General features: G+C 41.7%; 1 protein-coding gene across 4 annotated transcripts in view; it reads left to right on the plus strand.

The window, feature by feature from the left end:
- DPP6 (dipeptidyl peptidase like 6) overlaps positions 1 to 18,403 on the plus strand; it is a 571,473-nt gene that overhangs the window by 274,781 nt on the left and 278,289 nt on the right. Inside the window, exon 1 of one of the 4 annotated variants that reach the window (XM_080383698.1) lies at positions 1 to 18,403. This exon is cut by the window's left edge and continues 14,630 nt beyond it; it is cut by the window's right edge and continues 14,246 nt beyond it. The exons of the other annotated variants lie outside the window; for them this stretch is intronic. The gene's annotated coding sequence lies outside the window, so the exon portion shown is untranslated. 4 annotated transcript variants of the gene reach the window in all.

Genomic DNA, 18,403 nt, shown 5'->3' on the forward strand with positions numbered 1-18,403 from the left:
TTGACTGCAGTTTTGAAGTGTTGGGAATTCACTAAAATCACTTAAGTTACACCCCTCTGGTCCTTGGTGCCTACACATAAATTCTCAAGACCCGAGTATTGCAAATGGGACCCATAACCATCATGTGGGAGACAGCCAGAGAATTCCCCAGGAGCAAAGCAAGCAGCCAGATAGTCTCCTGCAGCACAAAGCAAACGCTATCAGCTACATAAAGCAGGGGAAATCATCACCTAAACCTTCTCAAACCCAGCCTGCTGTGGGGCTGATATAATTAAATTACATATAATTAAATACTGTAACTAGCACATCTGTGCAGAGGACTGGTCGGTTCTGCCCCAGGTGATCCTCTTTGACATCTCAGGATCCTGGGGTAGCTCTTTTGCTCCCTGGGTGCAGAAGAGCAGCTGTCAGCAGGTTGTGATGGTGCCTCCAGGCTCACAAGATTGCAGTGGGACCTTGTAGAAGGCTGCCAGGTTCCTGTAGCCTCTGGGATCTGCTCAGCACTGAATGTTTTAGGGACTGGAGTTGGAGGACTAAGAGCACTGAGAGGTGCTTATGCAGGTTGTGCATCCTGGAGTCCCAGGTAAGGATTTGATCTCAGTGGTTCTCTGGGTCTAGACTTGGGTTCTTGAAATAGTGGACAAAAACTGCTAAGAGTAGCACAGCAAGTGGTGAACTTCACCCCTAAAGTTAAATGGGTCTTGCATTACCATTTAAATTCATCTTTGAGTTTTCACTTGACCCCTTCAAACTGTTTATCTGACCTGACAGATCTGGCAGCCAGAAACTGAGGAAATGCAAGGATTGTTTGCTCGGAAATTTAGAAGAGAAGTTATTTAAGGCTGTTGTCTTTAAAAAACCTTATTAGCTTCTTAGTTCATCTGAGTCCTAAATTTAGAGAGGGAGAACTGATGAGGAAGAGACTAGTAAATGTAGACGTCTGTGAAACTCCAGCAAGATCTGAGACAGTTGCTGTGATTGTACCATCGACTTTGGGGTTTTATAGTATAGAAGGTGGCTTGTGCTCTGCAGGGCAATCTGCTGCCTGAACCTGTCACCAGTGTCACGTGGGTTCCTCTGCCAGCTCCAAACCCATGTCAGCTAAAATAGCCTCATTGCACACAGTGAAGTCACTGCAACATCTCTCTCTTTTTTTTTTTTTTTTTTTTTTTTTTTTTTAATAGGATTGTGCCCATCTTAAGAAAATAGGGTCAGAAAAAGGTGATCTTTCAGGTGAAAGCAAGAATAAATCAGGTAAAAACTTTTTTCCAGGTTTTTTAAAAAATATTATTTTCTTTTTTTACTGTAAGTACATAACATGTACTTAACCTGTCAGTCAGCTTGCCCAGAGGCTTGATAACTTCTGAGCTAGGCTGACCTCTGGGAGAGAATCCGTTCCCTTCCCCGTCCATGGGAGACTGTGGCCTCAGTGGGATTCAGCTGTGGAGTGCAAACCCAGCTGTGTTCATAGCACTGCCTTCTATGGGGAAGCAGTTGCTGCATTTTAGTATCTGACTGGAGAGAAAAGTAGGTTAGAAGGTTTTGGCGTCCCCCCTGGAGCTTCATCCCTGGCTGAGCAGATAATAACTCTCTAGGAATGCACTCCAGAGGTCTGGTGGTTTCAGTCCTCCTTCCCTGAAAAACCTGCTTGCTGCTCTTCCATGAGGAGGTGAGGAGGGTAAACCTCTGCAGTTAGCAGCTGATCTTGCATGGAGCAGCTCTGGAAGGTTTGACTGGCATTTCAGGTATGAAGTGCTTTTGAAACAACTGGTCCATAATCTTCACCTGACATCCCTCGGTAGTACGGAAAAACTGATGTGCTGCAGGCAGGACCCTGTTTTGCTGTGAATCTGGTCTGTAATGCCGGCATGTTCTGTAGGGTTTGATACACACTTGCAGTAGGGAAAAAAACCATGAGAAGAGAATGGTGCCTTAAAGACAATGATACCAGGCTGTTTGTGATCTCTCTCTCTGAAGTATAAATGTCAGAAAAATTCATACCTGGGTATATATTTGACTTAAGTCACTCCAGGCTCTTTCTACAGTCATAGAAGAGAAAATGGCAGTTTAAAGGTGTGATTTCTGACCTGGGTTCCCTCAGGCTTCCTGTGGAAAATATTGGCAGATAGCTGGAAAGCCAGTGACCCTATGGAGAGCTCAGGTGTGGGTATCTTCCTTTAGTCAGGTGAAGCCTGTGCCCAGGAGCTGGAGCAGCCTGCTCCTCTCTGCCATCACCCTGCAGTGTGCCAAGAATAATGCACATCTAATACTACACTTTCTTCCCTGAAGTCTGACAGAAGTCTATTCCCCTCCGTCTCTGGGTTACTACCTGAATATCATTCTGAGGAAAGCCTGTTTGGAAGGTCTTTTTGGAAATCCACTGTTATTTTTCAGCTTTTTTGTTATGTCTGTTCTGAGAAAGAGTAACACACTTAGTGGCTTGACCCCAGCTTCCCCTTCTCATCTTATTTGGCTCAATTGCTCTGGCAAATACTACAGTGGTTTGTGGGTTTGGCCATATCTGCTGTTCTTTAGAAAAAGAACTGAATTGCTTTTTCCCATCCTTCTCTTTCTCGATCAGTGTCCCCTCTGCTCATCCCTGTTACTGAGACAAGATGGGACAATGCGTATCTCATAGCCCTCTCTCACCTCTAACATCCTTCTTAACACACAGGCATTGCTTTGGCCACCCCCTCCCAGTTCAAAGCTGTGATTCAAATGGTTTAATACTAAAATACACGTTTACATTAGTTGCTCACCTTCATTTCTTCTACACTCTTGGAGTGATACCAACCAGCCTGAGTGATTTATTGCATTTTAATTTATTGAACTCTTCTTTCACCTCTTTTGTCAATACATCTGCCTTTGTGAGTGCCTCGGCTTCATTACCTGTAAAGTGTCACCTTGGGGTGGATATTTCTCCTTCAGTTTCTGAAGTGAAAGAGAAATTAAAAGACATCCATTTAGTTTCTCTGCTCTTGGACTGAATAATTTACTCTATCATTCTCTTTGATCGCCGCTTTTACACCACAGTGGTGCTGCTAACGAACCTTCCTGTGGGCTTCCGGCTGCTGGCAAACCAGGAGCTGGGTTATCCCTCACCTGTACAGGCTTGGTTAATTCATCTTCACCTCTACCAGCTCCTCTTTAGTAGGAAGTTTGCAGTAGACCTGGAAAGTAGAAGTGTGCACATGGGTGAATGACTATATTATTTGCCTCTCTTTGCCTGAACGTTTTTCTGGCCTGATACCATGTGCCCTGCTGGTTAATTGTATTTGGAGAAAGGAGAGGAGCTCTCTGGTAGTTTTGATTGTTTGATTATTTTTTTTCTTTTTTTTTGTGAACTTGCCTGGATCCTTACAAGTTGGGTGTTATTAAACTGCACACAGATTTTGTATGTTTTGTTTCCAACGGGGTGTGTGGGGAGGGGGAAATGAAAAAGGATTTTAAAGAATTTACTGTGACTTTCTTTGTTCTTTAGAAATGCCCTAAAAGGAAAATTTAAGAGAATAACAAAAAGTGTCTTAAATCAGCATGGCAGTATATAAGGAGCACCTTGCTGGAGTTCCTGGAGGGTTTTCAAGTCGGTAAACAAAAGCAGACGCGCATATGAAGAAATGACCCATTCCATGGCTTTAAACTGCTCCAAGAGGAAGGGGATTAGTGCTGGTACTTCAGGGCTTTCCCTTTCCTGGGCAGTGGGTGAAGGGCGCTGATGTTCCCCACCTGTCTGCTCTGGGGATGGTTTGCTTTCCCCTATTTACCTAGCCATAAGAAAGTATTATATCAAGAACAGCATTTCTGCTGCTTCTAGCAAAATCTAACTTCAAGATTAGTCTATTTAAAATGTGACTGCTTTGACTTGTTGACTCAGTCACCTCTAATTACAGATTCAGTGCTTGTATGATACTGGAATTTATGTAATTTCCTCATTTTTCCTTTACAGATTTTATTTATTCTCATTCTACATTTTCTTCTTGGTATTAAAAATCTCAGCTCTTTTTTTTTTTTTTTTTTTTTTTTCAGTTCAGCAAAAGTGGATATTTATAAATATCAAACAGTTTCTGAATGAAATTAAACATCTAATTTGGTCCAGTGTTTAGACATCAGGATCGACTACACTGTATTTAGCAACACCAGGTTTACCTTTTCCTATCAGGCTTCTTGGATCCATTCTCATTAGACTATCCTTTCTTAGCCCTGCCTGCCAACATCTAAACCACTATTATCTGATCCGTATAAATACATAGTTCTGCTCCTCATAGAATTAATCATCTGACATGATTCTTCCAAAGCGCCTCTTGGCTTCCTTTCCCCCACTTACCAAACCTCTTGTACCAGTTGCCCAGATACTATTTATTTTCATTACCAACAGCATGCATCATTTTTTGTCTGGTGTGTCAATCAAGCCACCTTAATAAGCTCCATCCTCAAAAAGTTCCCTGGCGCCTGTTTAAGTTAACCATTCCTCATTATTCTTCTACCCTATCATGTCCTTAACACATGGAGACAATGCAGTTATGGTTGGGGGTTTTTTTTGGGGGGGAGGGTTTGGTTTGTTGTGGGTTAGTTTTTTTTTTGGTTGGTTGGTTGTTTTTATATGTAGCTACATCTGTTTTAAACCTCAGTAAAACACAACAGTTGGCAGTTTACCCTGCCGCCCGAGCAGCTGGAATTCAGCCCTACTCTTCAACACCAATACAGGTTTGCAGCCTGGGTCAAGCATCAGCTAAGAGGTGTGTTAGAATAGAGTAAGATTTCACATCCTTTGCATTAGACAGAATTAGTTCTTATTGACCAGCACCTCTTTGTATCCTGGCTTATCTAGGGAAGTTCACCATTCTTTCATCTTCTACCCTAATTTTTTAACAGAGGGCCTGAATCTGACATGACATATTCAGCAGCTCCAGTGTGGCCTTCTGTTGCACTTTTCTGTATCAATATAATTACTACATGCTTTATACTGAACTTTGTATTTCATTATTCTGAGATTTTATTATTTCTTAAGATTCTGCTGTATTAGAAGTGCCCTTTAGATTACATTCTCCTAAAAAAAACCAAAACAAAAACCAAAACAAAACCAACAAAAAAAAAAAAAAAAAAAAAAAAACCAAAAAAAAACCACCTTAGGACTATCCCCTTCTTTATTAGTCCAGAGACTACAATTCCCATCTTACATGAAAAGACCAGCAGCTATTGCCAGAGTTCACTGTCCAGTTTCCAAGCCTTAAAAACTTCTCCATCTGGTTCCTCCTGCGGGAAAACCAGGGAAACTACCATCAGCAGCCATCCCTAAACTTCTGTGACATTTCCCAGACCCATCCAGCACCACTGAAGGAGCACGGAAACCCTTTTTAAAAGAATGTAGGATTTGAATGAGTGGACTCAATAAGAGAAACTTACAGTAGCTGGCACATGTCCTGTAGAGAATAAATTACCTTGTCCAGTAGTGTTGGCTTTGTCCTCCAAAAGGCTCCCCTTTGGTCACGATGCTCACCTTGCCACCACACACAGGCATCTGAGGTGGGACACATTCTTGTGCTGTTTGTGGGACATAATCGAAATTCAGCATCCAGTCTGTGGCCTTGTCCAAATACAGAAGTTGTTTAATTTTACCGTTAGGGTCATGGCTAATACATCACTCCTGGTGTGGAGGCAGCGTGTGTAACGTAGGGCTGGTGTAGCCCCATCAGCAGTAAAAACCTCTCTGGTCCATGTAAGGATGTGGGGGCTTTGCCCCACAGCAATAGCAACAGAAACTGGGCAGCGTAGATGGGGCTAAAAAGCAAGGAAAGGCTGTTGCATTTGGGCAGGCAGGCAGAAGTGTTTTTACTTGTTAATGCAGATGTGGAGAGTTCTGCATTGAGTTTGCCCTGCTTTACTTTAAAGCCTTGTCACTTAGAAGACTCTTGCAAAAGATAAACAGTTTCCAATAAGAAGTTTTTTGGTTTTCTCCCACTGGAAATGTCTTACTTTTCCAGCCAATCCTCATTAAGGACAAAAAAAAAAAGTATTTCTGAATCACCTAGATGCCCAGAATTCCTTGGAAGTGAAAAGAACATAATGAATAGTACTTGCTTGAGAAAAGTTACTGGTTTAAAGGAATATGAGAAAGAAAATGTGAGGTCTAGGTTTGCACAGAAAATCTTTTGCAGAGCTGTAATTAATACAAAAAAATTCTGATTCAACATCCAATGCCTCCTCTTCTAAGTACAAGTATCTAAATGAGCAGATAAATAAATAACTAGAGCAAAGCCAATTGTTGCAACTGAGAAATTCAGAACAGAGAATTAAATACAGGAGATGAGGATGAAGGGAGGTAATTAAAACAAAATGGAAATCTTAATAGGTAGAAATAAAAATGGGGAACTTTCTATCAATGAGTAATCTCTATTGCCAAAGTACTTGCAGATGGCTTTCAGCTTAGAGGATTTCAGCTGGGAGTACAGTGAGCTCTGCAAGTGCTGACCCATAGTAAATACCTTACCTAATCTTAATTTAAAATATCTAGGGAATCAGGAAACAACTGACTCTTACCCAAGCTTTTCTCAGGTGCATTTTGCAAAGGCTCCCAGCAGACAGAATGGAGCTGCTCACAAAGACATCAGCAATCTTCCCAACCTCATCTGTTCTTGTACGGACTTGTATTAAAAATGAAAGAGCCCTGGTGAAATTAATGCAAAATACAGTTGGGAACATAATGAAAATGCTTTTCTGACAGTCTTCAGGCTGCTGCAAGCATCCCTCACTTCCCTGTTCCAAAAAGGATATAATAGTCCTTTTTAGTGTTTTATTATATTGGAAAGAGGAACACAAAAGTGTTTTCTACTTTTTTTTACCATTTTTTAGTAACCTACATGCAAATTGGATGAGGACAACATATAATGTCCTCGCTTATGATTTTTTTTTTTCCTGCAGAAAAGATACGTTCAGTATTTTAATAGCACCATCTGTCACAGTAGCAAGTGCCAAGCTGCAATATTGATCTTGTCACTTTGGGGAACGGTATGATATTTAGGATTATAAATAACATTTTTCTTTGCTCTGTTCATGTGTTTAGTTTTTATATAGAAACCAAATTCAAGAAACTGCTCTTACCACCTAATAAGACAAGTACTTTCTTAGAATCCGTAGCAGAGGTATCATTAGGACCTGAAGCGGTATTTGTATTATTAGCTGCCACACCTTAGTGATGTGAATAACCCAACTGGTCTATGCGATATATACAGTAACAACTATAGTCACAACTAAGTGAAGATGATGGCTTCTAGTGACCATAAGTCATCACTGGGCACTAGTTTTATCTCTTTAAAAGAGAGATGATTATGCTGATGAGATTTAAATGAAGAGCACTCAGCTGAGTTTACAAAGGAAGCAAGTCCTGAATTTTTTGCTATTTTATATATAGAACAGCAGTCTTGGGTGTTTAAGAGCTTTGTCCCCTTCATATCATCTGGATTTTCTTTTAAATATTCATTTTAGTCTGCCTTGGAAAAGAGGAGATGCAGTATGTAGCTCATTTTTGTCTCCAAACAGACTCTCTAGAGAGACTAGAATGGTAGGATCAGGTTGAGGTTATATGAACCTGGAAAGGTTTCCCTGTGTTGAGCTGCTTGATTCAGAAGGAGACTTTTCCTGGCAGGTTGCTGCCAAGGCGGAGGCAGTTCTCCTGTTCATGTAAAAACTCGTGGGTGTTCCCTTCCTGTTTGCATTTCTGGATCTAGCTGCAATTTTCAGTGCACTGGGCAAAACTCTGGTGCTTATAGATGATTGAACACAAAGATGCTGGATAGATGTAAGGGGTAATGAAATTTTCCAAGTTACAGAGATATTTTCCAGGATTTACAGGGCTGAATACTTTTGTCTGTACTACTCTGTTGAACATGGTTAACATTTTAGTATGCCGGCTTTTTTTCTTCCTACTCCACAAACTTCTTTCTTTTGGGTTGGACGTTACACGAGTTTATGCCTGCTCTAGTAAGATTTCTCTTGGGATTTGTAGTGTTAAAGTGTTAAAATAGAAATACTTTAATACCGTTTCTTCTGTTGGTAGTTCTCCTGCTGATGAACATATATTTACCCTCTGCATGCAATTTCACTCACAACTTCAAGGCAGCACATGGTGCTCATAAGTACTGCATTTAATAGATTTTCAGCAGTTGTCATTAAACATCTCTCTTGGGGGAAAAAAACACCCACAAAACCCAAAAACATTTACGCAAAACATCAAAAGCTTGTACTAAAATAATCCATTATAATCCTATTCTTCATCTCTCAGTCTGTGCAAATTGATTTCATCCAAGATATTGCCCCACTATATTCAAGGTTGGGGTTGGTTCTTTTATCAGTTTCATTTCTTGTAACTCAGAGATTTACAGAGTGCAGTATTTTTACTGGGAAAGAATAAAATCTAGTAAATAGTTATCTGAATGCTTGATGGTGAGATCTGGATAATCCATTCTCTAAATCATTGCTGGGTTTTGCTGCCTGATTGCTCAGACACTTGCTCAGCTCTTTCTGAGTGTCAGCATTTCATTAAAGTAATATCCGGTGTAGAGGACTGCCAAGCTGTAGCCATGGATGCAGTGGAATTATATACAGATAGCACATTGAGTTGCTTAGAGAGGCTATTGTATGTAGATTTTCAAGCAGTCTGTAGTAGACACCAACCCATCACTACAGAAAATTTCACATGTAAGTGTGTGTGTATGTATATATCATGAGATAAGGGCAGTTGCCAAAGACTCTCCCTCATGGTCCTAGCATTGCCTTTGGGTAACAAATGTGATTCCTTTCCTAGTATTTCCTGTGGCTACCGAATGTGAGTCCTGTGTAGCTTTTCAGTGTTGTGTGACGTTCTGGCAAGGCCTGATCAGCAGCTCTCAAGGCTGTGGGAAATCTGGTCAGGCAGTGTCCAACCTGTGATTTGTGGGAACTTGTCCTGCTCTCCATGCACCTTAGCATCATGGTGGATGGGCAGCACGCTAGTCTGGGAGGGTCCAGGGTCCCTGCTTCTCCAGAAGGAAACTATGGATTAGAATAGCAATAGGCATTGTTTTCCCTAATTAGGTGGGAAAAAAAAGGAGGGATTTTTTTTTCCCTTTTCTTCCAAGTAAAAAGGAATATCTACCTCACCTTCTCCTTGCTCTCTGGCAAAACTGGTACAGAGTAGTCCTGCATCCATTACCTTACATCTGTAGTTATTTAATGCTAGTGTTTTCCTACAAGTGGGTTGCTGCTTACGGGTGCTAACTGCTGATCTAACCTCCTTTACCTGACACCCCGCTAGCCCTCAGAGCCAGTAATGCCTGGCTATACGTGGGAAAGGAGACAACAAGAAATGCTGCTCTGTTTGAGTCGTGACACAGTCAGCTTTTGTGTATGTGACCGTCTGTCTGGTGGTGGTGGAGGGGAGCTGTGCGGTCATTATCAGACAGCGGGGTGTTTTAGGAGATGTGTTTGTACAGTGAATCTGAGTCCCCTCGTGACTTAGGCACCTGCCTGCCTTCCCAGGTGCAGAAAGTGGAGGAAGTGCTGGGCTGTCTGGGTCGGCAGGACCCGAGCTGTTGGGGAGAAAGGCAAACTGGCAAGTCTCCCCTTTTCCTTGGAAATGTGGGGTGATCTGCCTGGCCTGGGGACACCAGGGGTTGTGCAGAGAGCCAGGGCGGGAGGAGAGCTGCAAGGAGCTGGAGGGGATAGGGTGAGAGCATGTTTTGTAGGTAAATCAGTGGAAAGAATGGGGGGAAAGGATTACATGCATCTCTGTGATCAATAAAAAAAAGATTTTGTGTGCTTGTTTGACCAAAAGTTGCATCTTCTGTCATGGCTGGATTACATGACTAGCTTTCAGAGCTGTCTTTCCCTTTCAATGATCAAACAGAAAAGATGCATAAAGTTACCTAAAGTGTCTAGTTAAAACCGAATATCCCCCCTTACAAAAGCCCATGCTGACAGTTGTTTCTAAATATGGGAAGTTTCATCCAGCTGTATCCAGCCCATACATACAAGGCTATACCTGAGAAAAGGAAGCAATTATTATCCCCAGGGAAGCAGAGTGCGAGTGCAGCAGGGAGCACCAACCAGAGCAGAAGCATTGGTCTGAGGACAGGGAAGAGGGACAGGCACTCTGAGTGCAGGTTGATTAAGCACCAAAATTTATCTGAGGTTTATGGGCATGACTATGAAAGAAAACATGTCAGACTTGTTACAGTTAAAAGTATTTATGTCTGTAAATAGGTTGGATGAATTCACAAATCCAAAAGTGCAGAAAAAAGCAGCTGGTTTGGAGATGAGGATAGATGTAGGAAGGTAGACGTCCCTTCATCATCATGATGGAAGTGGCTAGGAAGGGTTTGTGGGGACTAGTACCCTGTGTGATAGCTAAGGAGGAATGAGTGTAGAGTGATGCATAGCCTTGTTTGTTAAGGAAAAGAAAAAAGGGAAAATGCTTGTCTGTAAGTATTAGCAGAAATAAAGACTAGAGGCAAATGCTTGGAGGCAGATGATCTCTGGTAATAAATTGTGCTGAATATCATGACACCTCTTTGTTATAGAGGCCAAGAGGATGGTTAGAAATGTAAAAAATGCCAATAACAGCTGCAGCAAGACTTGAGGAATATCCTGCCTCAGTGAAGGGTAGACCAAATCATGTAACAGACAGCAACGCTGCAAGCATCTTCCCTGTCCTTAGTGGCCCACTGAGATTGACATTTCCAAGTGATTTACAGGCAGTTGGGTGTCTCCCTTCCCTGGTGTGGGTGTCTTAGTGGAGGATCCAGAACTGAGATGCTCTCTGATGCCCAGAGGAAGGACTTTCACCTCGGCCCCAGCATCCTGAGGTGCAGCGGTTCCAGCGCTTTCCTTTATTACAGCACTTGCTGGATTTCTTGCCCTTGAAATACAGAATTGGCAGGGGACTGAGCATCCATTGCTCAGCCACAGGATCCAAGGGGAGATGCAACCCCAGAGAAGCAGCGCATGCATTTTGGGTCTAAAATGTGAGGCTTAGGGCTGCAGGGCTTCTGGCTGTGACAGCTGCTGTCTGTAAGAGAAGTTTGGGCAGGCGACCTACTCAATCAAAGCATCAGAGAAAATAGGAATGGAAAGGATCTCTAAAGGTCATCTAGTTCACCCTTTTGTCCGAAGGCAAGTTTAATTATACCCACACTGTTCCTGAGAGATGTTACATCTCCTCGGCCTCTGACTCTCTAAATTAAACCATCTGAATTCTTTCAAGCTTTTTCTCAGATATGATGTATTTTTGGAAATCTGTAAGCCTCTTCTGGACTTTCTCCAATTGATTTGTGTCCTTCGACAGCCAAGGGCTGAGTGTGGCTGGTACCTATACATGACCTCTCCAACTCTGGAGAAAACCAAGGGTCACCAGTCTTGTTTCATGCTGTTGATGACTGCATAGATGCGTTCAGCTTTTTGTACTGTTTTGGAGGGAGTATCCACAGAGATCAATTTAACGTCTTGAAAAATTCTTGGGTTTGTGTTATGGGCCTTTTTAAACTAATTTCTGTCAGGGTAACATAATGGGCCCAGTCTAAATGTGAAAACTTGTAGAAAATGCCTCAATGTAAACAACTTTGAGTGGACTGAAATTTAGTACAAAGTTTTTGATAAATGGCAAAGACTCTATTTACAAGGAAATGCTTATTGCAGCTGTCTGTGTTAGGTCAGGTCTCATTTAGCATCTTCATTTAATGGTCCTGAAGAGGGAGTAAACAGCCTGTTAATGAATTTGTGTGTGATGCTATATAGGGAGGAACTGTGAGTAATAGGCAGAAAAGAAAAAGACTACAAAGGGACATAGAGATGATAAACACTCGCAGATAATGGAGTTAATTTCATCTCTGCATAACACAAATTAATGCATTTGGGTGAAATGGAGGAAGGGAATATGCTTCAAAAACCCTGACTAGTTGAAAACCTTTTATAAGAAAAGTAGACGTTTGCCATGTGATATTACTCCCCAAGAGCTGAATGCCTGTTTGGACTGTTCAAGGAACAGGTCACACATAGGTGGGACATAGGAATCTCTCCTCTCTAATCACTGCTGGTCTCTGTGCTTTAATATCAAGGTGATGCTTGAATATGCACAAAAATAGTAGTGAAGATGAAAGGGGAACCGGTTAGTGAGACTGGATTAAAAGAACTTGGATTGGCTGATTAACCCAAGCAACAGAGCAGCCTATGAATATAGGTTTCAGCAAAGAAAACAGAGGTAAAGTTATGGCAAAAGGGGAGATGTATAAGAAAATGCATTTAAGAATGGGGAAACTGGCAACAGCAACAAGGCATTTGGGCTGATTGTGTGTGTGTAGGTAGTTTAGATTGATGCTTAGAAAAGTCTGTGTAGTATATGGGAAAAAAGCAGGGAAAAGCTGAATGGCTGGGAAAGTTGGCATAGACGATAAGGGGTGTCATCCTCATTCTTATTTTAATTTATTTTAACTTCTTCTCACATTGTTCTGACAAGAGTAGCACAAGAGGAAGCTTAATGTAAATGAGAGTCTGGCCCAAAAAGCCGCAGTTGAAAGCCAGTACCCTCCAGTATTTCAGCTCTTCAGTCCCCTCTGCAAACAGAGCTGAACACGAGGATCAGACGTATCGGTAACTCAAAGATTTGGGTGTAAAGACTACAGGTTTTTATTTCAGATTATTTCCTCTCTTCCTCTTGTGAGCATCCCAGTATGCTGGGGGTTTGAATAAAGAAAATTACCGATCTAAACTAGAACACATCCAAAACCAATTCCCAAATTAATGTGTGTGTACACGTGTATAAAGAGAGTGAGGGGATGTTTAATTATGGTTTTCCTTTAAAAAAAAAGTTAGGCCCTTTTTTCAGTGCAACTATCAGTCTTATCACATCATTGTGAGAAAAACTTTACAAAATAATAATAATTTAAAAACTGCACAAAGTAAAAGGCATCCAAAAATTAAGACGATCCAGTTAGGCAGTAAGTGGATTATGAATAAACAGCAGCAATGTCCTTAAATATCACAGAAACAATGTAGCAATGCAGAGGTTGACGAGGGCATTGAGAGACATGAGTAGGGAGTGACAGATGAGGTTGTCATTGCAAAAAGAACATCCATGAGTTCTTTGCCATTAGTATTAAGAGAAAAAGCTGAAGGTCGTATCAGAGACTAAAATACATTTTCCTGGGGGCAATACAAAATGCTAAAAGGTTTTATGGTTATGCCAGAGCAGATAGTTAGGCAATTAGAGCTGTTAAAAGTTGTCAAGGCACTGGGTCCAGATGAGTTACATCCGAGAAGTGAGATGGAAGCAGCAAGTGGAATTGAAAGCTTTGGCAGATATTTTTTGATCCATCTCCAAGGATGGGGTGGTTCAAGAGGATTGGGCAGAGGGGCTAATGCGGTTGCTATATATCAGCAATGGTCATGAAAAAGCCTAGTGCCAATGCAATTCTTTGGTAATAATATAATTGATAAGGGAGAAATATGTTTCACTTCTGCAAGCACATGATAGAGGACTGTTTGCTTGGACTCAGGAAAAGGGAGGTCTTGGCTTATAAATTTACTTGAGTTTCTGAAACACATTATTGCACCAGAAGACAAATGTCAAGCAAAGTCCATAATTTATCTGACTTTCCTGAACGCGTAGCATGCAAAATATTGGTCCGCTTAATAAATGCACATTATCTCCTGAAAATGATTAAAAAATAGCTCAGGAATAGTGTCAGTAACATTGCAGAGGGACAACAGAGGGCCGGAGAACAAACATGCATTGTGTGCTGTCTGTTAGCATTAGGTGGGCTCTTACACATCCTTGTGCAACATTTGCATTGTTTTGAGCATTAGGCTTAAAATATTGTAAAGGAAAAAGGGGGAAATCTTGTTCTTCCTTGTGTCACAGGTCACGTTCAGTAAGGGAGAGGGCCATGACAAGCCATTGAAGACTGTGCCTGATAATTTTTAGTCTTTGTAAAGTCTTATGTCCACTGTTGGCAGAGGCTGCCCTTCAGGCACAACTGCATATTCAAAGGAGCTCAGCTCTGTCAGGGGTGATGATCAGCCTCATAAGTATTGATGATGGCCAACTAGATTGTTTCAAACACAGCTGAATGTGCTGTGAGGAAATACTTAACAAAAGGTGAAGAATGCAGTATGATAGTTTCAACGTTTCTCTTTGTGCTGAGCTCCTTCCCTAGGGAGGATTCCCATGGTTGATGGGAGACAGGAGCCCCCAGAAGCAACAGCAATGGACAGCTGTCCATCCCTGTCCTGTGTGTGATGTTCTGTTTGGCTCCTTACCTTTCAAAGGGATAGAGGTCAGTGTTACATTGACGCTGCTGTGTCCCAAGGCAGTAGACCTGGACTGGAGGTGCAACCTTCCCCGGCCCCACCACTTTTGGCTATGTGCATTTCTTTCTTGGGGTGTTTTGTCGTCTTTTGCAGACAGAAAAAGCTGTAAGAGGTTTCTTGCAGGTGAGATTTTTATTCAAAGCAGATGGAACTATAGTCATACCACGACACTGTAGGATCCGTCCCACTGTGTAGAGGGAGCATACTTCTCTGCATCCCTCCGCTGCAGTTCTCTGTGTTGCACTCTACCTTGCCAGAACAGCTCTCTTGCACTGACCCAGCAGGAATGCAAATAGGAATTGTAAGCACTCAGCACCTTCAGGGATCTGGCATTGTGGTAATCTCCTCCTCTAGCATAATCTTCATAGCTGAACCACTGTTAATGTGTTTGCTATTCATCCGTTCTAGCATTTAAATAGTAATTATTAGTGGCATATTCTTTTGGGTGATCAGCCCAAAGCTGCAGTGGAATAGGGTGACCTTGAGTTTTTCTGTAGACAATGGAAATTAGTTGATAATGGACAACAGTAATTGCTTGGATGACAGTGCACCTCTGGAGCTACAGCACCACAGTACATCACCAAGGCCAGGAGCTTAGCAGGATTCAGAAAAAAGGCATTAACAAAATGCAAACAAGATGTTAAAATGCATAAAAAATGGGATGGAGGATAATGCAGAGGGTAATTATAATGTAATTATATAAATATAATTATGTAAGTAAGCACTGTAGCTTCGTTGGGAACACTGCACACAGACTGGGCTGAGAGATGGCTGATGAGTATGTTTTGAGGCTTGAGCAGATCTAGCACACAGGGAAACTGTTATGTTATTTAGTTTTGGAAAGGAGACCACAAAGAGGACATCAAACTCAGCGCAGGGCTCTTCAGGTGTCACCATGGGCCAGAGGTAGCCCTGAAAGGCAAGCATCCTGCCACGAGTTCGCATCCCCAATTTTACCCCGTGCATGAGGAGAATGAGAAGTTGTGGATGAGGAGCTGAGGACACTGCGGAGAGGGGAGCTCTGCCCTACTGCTCTCTGTCCCTAGGGTGGTGAGGGAGCCTGGGGCACGGAGGGTGGCTGCAGAAGAGGGATGCAGTAAATGGACCTGTGGCATGGCTGGGGGATAGGAAGGTCCTGGGATGGGGGATCTGGGTGAGTGTTTGAGAGGTGCTGAGGTCTGAAGGAGCTGGGCAGAAACAAACAAACGGCGTCCTGTATAGGAGGAGTGGGTGGTTGAGCAAATAAAGCTAAACAGTCATTCAGCAGTCAGGCAACAGGACGTGTGTTTCTGACTGGGAATGTACAAAATAACCGGAGGGGAGGGGAGGGAGGGGATGTGTGTGGGGCATAGGGCCAAGGCACCTGCAAGTCTGAAGCCCTTTTCTCTCACTGTAGAAGAGGGCAAAGCAAGGAGATGGGATAAAACCTATTATCAGGACATCTTTTCCCCCTCTTCAGATGTAGATGGACAACCGGCTATGGTCGTTGTTGAACAGATACACCAGAAGATAGAGAGAGGAAACCAGGGTAGCAGAGAACAGAGTAATGAGATTATACCACCAAGACTCCTGTTAAATAGTTTTCCTTCTTACCCACTTCCCCCCAGTATTTCCCCATATACCTGAAGTTCTGCTGCAAGGCATGATCTGGAGAAGGGAAACCAAAAGCTTTTGAAGAAGTGGAAAGCCTGACACATCCAATGTTTGAGTTCAAACTGAATACAAGGACATTATTTTCACTCACAGCTTGTTGCTACCAGAAGGTGCCGAAAGAAGTATTCTTCCAGGTTTGGGAAGAGTATGGAAACTTGTATCAAAACTAAGAATGCTGCTGCTGTTCTGGTTAGCAGTAGCACACTTTAGGAGGGGTAGTCAAACTCCATGACTTAAGTCAAATTTTAAGTATTAGGGATAAAGATAAAAAGCTAAGCTGGAAGCACAGCATCTTTCCTGGTTTTTGTCGTTTTCTGGAATTAATTATGCTTTCTGCACAATTAATTCACCCATTTCTGCTTTCTAGTCAGGTCTTCTCTGTGCTTCTGTGTTTACATGAATAAAAAACACTCATAAGTGTAAAGTTTAGAAATGTATAAAAAGGGCTTTTGGAAGGAATATTAATATCTCTCAAGAACAGAAACTTCATGCCTTTAAGCAGGTTTCTGAAAGTCTTTTTGCACTTTGGCTGATTCTGGCTGTCATAATAGGAGCTAAACCGATCATTGGTTTGATCCAGCGTAATGTGTTTTGTGCTTTTATCTTGCCTGCTGATGCAAAGATATCTTTCATTTAGAAATGGTCTCACCTGTAAGGTGGATGTACTTAGAGGCTCCAGTTTTATTGCAATATTTGACAGATTGATGCACTCACTCAGTTTAGTATTGCTGTATCGCAGATAATAGCAAAACTAACTACAAAACCAAAAAAAACACTTTAACTTTTACATATTGAAAATGAGCTTAAATTCATTTTTTGTCAGGCAGCCTTCAAGCTGAGGAGAAAATGTATAATTTCATTACTTTGTGTTAAACCGTTATTTTTCCTTTGGATTTTCTCCAGTGAAAGCAGCATGACCAAAATCTTGTTCGCTTTTGATTGTTTTTTTCATGAAACATGAAAATGGGTAATATTTCTGTGATTTTTCCACTCCATGGTTTTATTGCTGGGACAATATTGTTTCTGTTATGGCTTGTGAGCAGTACTTTGTATCTGTTCTTAAACAGATCTGATGCATGAAATGATGATGTTCCTGTGCTTTCTCAGGCTTTGAAGTTATTAGAGCTAAGTATTGTCAAGTTTGCTAAATGTTTGGGTGGACAAGCTGCTGTACTGTCAGACCTGAATGTTTAAAAAGAAATAATCCATACTAACAAGAAAAGAAAAAGAGTATCAGCATTTAAAATAAAGAAAAAGGATATTGGCGTTTTAAAAATGAATGTATTTTCGAGCCTTTTTATCTCTCTTCTGGGTTTTGCACTTTTTGTGTTAATGAAGTCAAGCATTACCCTGTCTTCAGGAGGGCCAGGAATTGATTGTTTTCTTCTTTTTAATGGAATTTGGGCTTCTCACATGCCTCACTGAGTGAGGCGTTTAAAGAAATCTCTGTACATCGTTCATTCCTGAAGATTTAGTCACGCCTTCTAGCATCCTCTCCAAACATGCCTGTCCACACTATCCTTTATCATAAGTACTTTCCCTATTTGCAAATGTATTTTAGTCCTGAGTAAAAGACCAATAGCTGAAGGAAATCCTGGAAAAAATGGGCCAGTGCTATTCCTTAGTTGCTGACTGACTTGTCATTAGGGTTTGTTGTGATTTGGGAAGAGCTGCCTCGCTTCACCCCAGCACTGACTGTGCTGCTGTAGCGGGTAAAGCAATTATTGTTGGCTTGCCTTGTAAATGTTGAAAGGCGGCTGCTGTTCCTCTGAGGTGAATGGTGAAATGGAAATTGATACTGATAATAAACATAATTATAAGCAAGGCTGCTGGAAAGACTCCTGATATGTAAGGGAAAAGTGACATTTTAAGAGCTGTGCTATGGATCTAATGAGAATCGGTACTGCCTTCTTAACCATCGTACTGAGGCTGGAATGATGTCTGGTCAAGTCACGCTCATTATGTGACACTATATTGCAAAAAGTTCTTGTTATATCAAATGTCCATGATGGTGCAATGGGTGAGGCTGGAAGTTCTTTCATCCTGTACCTCATTTTCAAACCTCTGGGTCTGGGCTTTCATCAAGTTTTGGGATGGTTGGTTTTTTAATACAGAAGGGAAAGAAGTTTAAAGACATTCCCTTTGAAACCTTTCCCGAGTTCAGTAAGGCTTAGACTGGCCAATCCAGACCATCATCAGGGACCTGCAGGGTTGCAAAATACGAAGAAATATGAGTATCTGGGTTTGGTGCAAAGTGTCTGGCTTGATGTGCCTGCACAGTCTAGTCTTGCAAATAGCAATGTTGAAGAGGATGAGAACATGTATTATTCTAGAAGATCCATGCTACCTGGTAGTTTATGAGCCAGGTGTCTCGACTGAGGTCACAAAATATCAGCCTTTAAATTAGAGACAG

This window comes from Falco punctatus, assembly GCF_963210335.1.
Source record: "Falco punctatus genome assembly, chromosome: 4".
Classification (NCBI taxonomy): Eukaryota; Metazoa; Chordata; class Aves; order Falconiformes; family Falconidae; genus Falco; species Falco punctatus.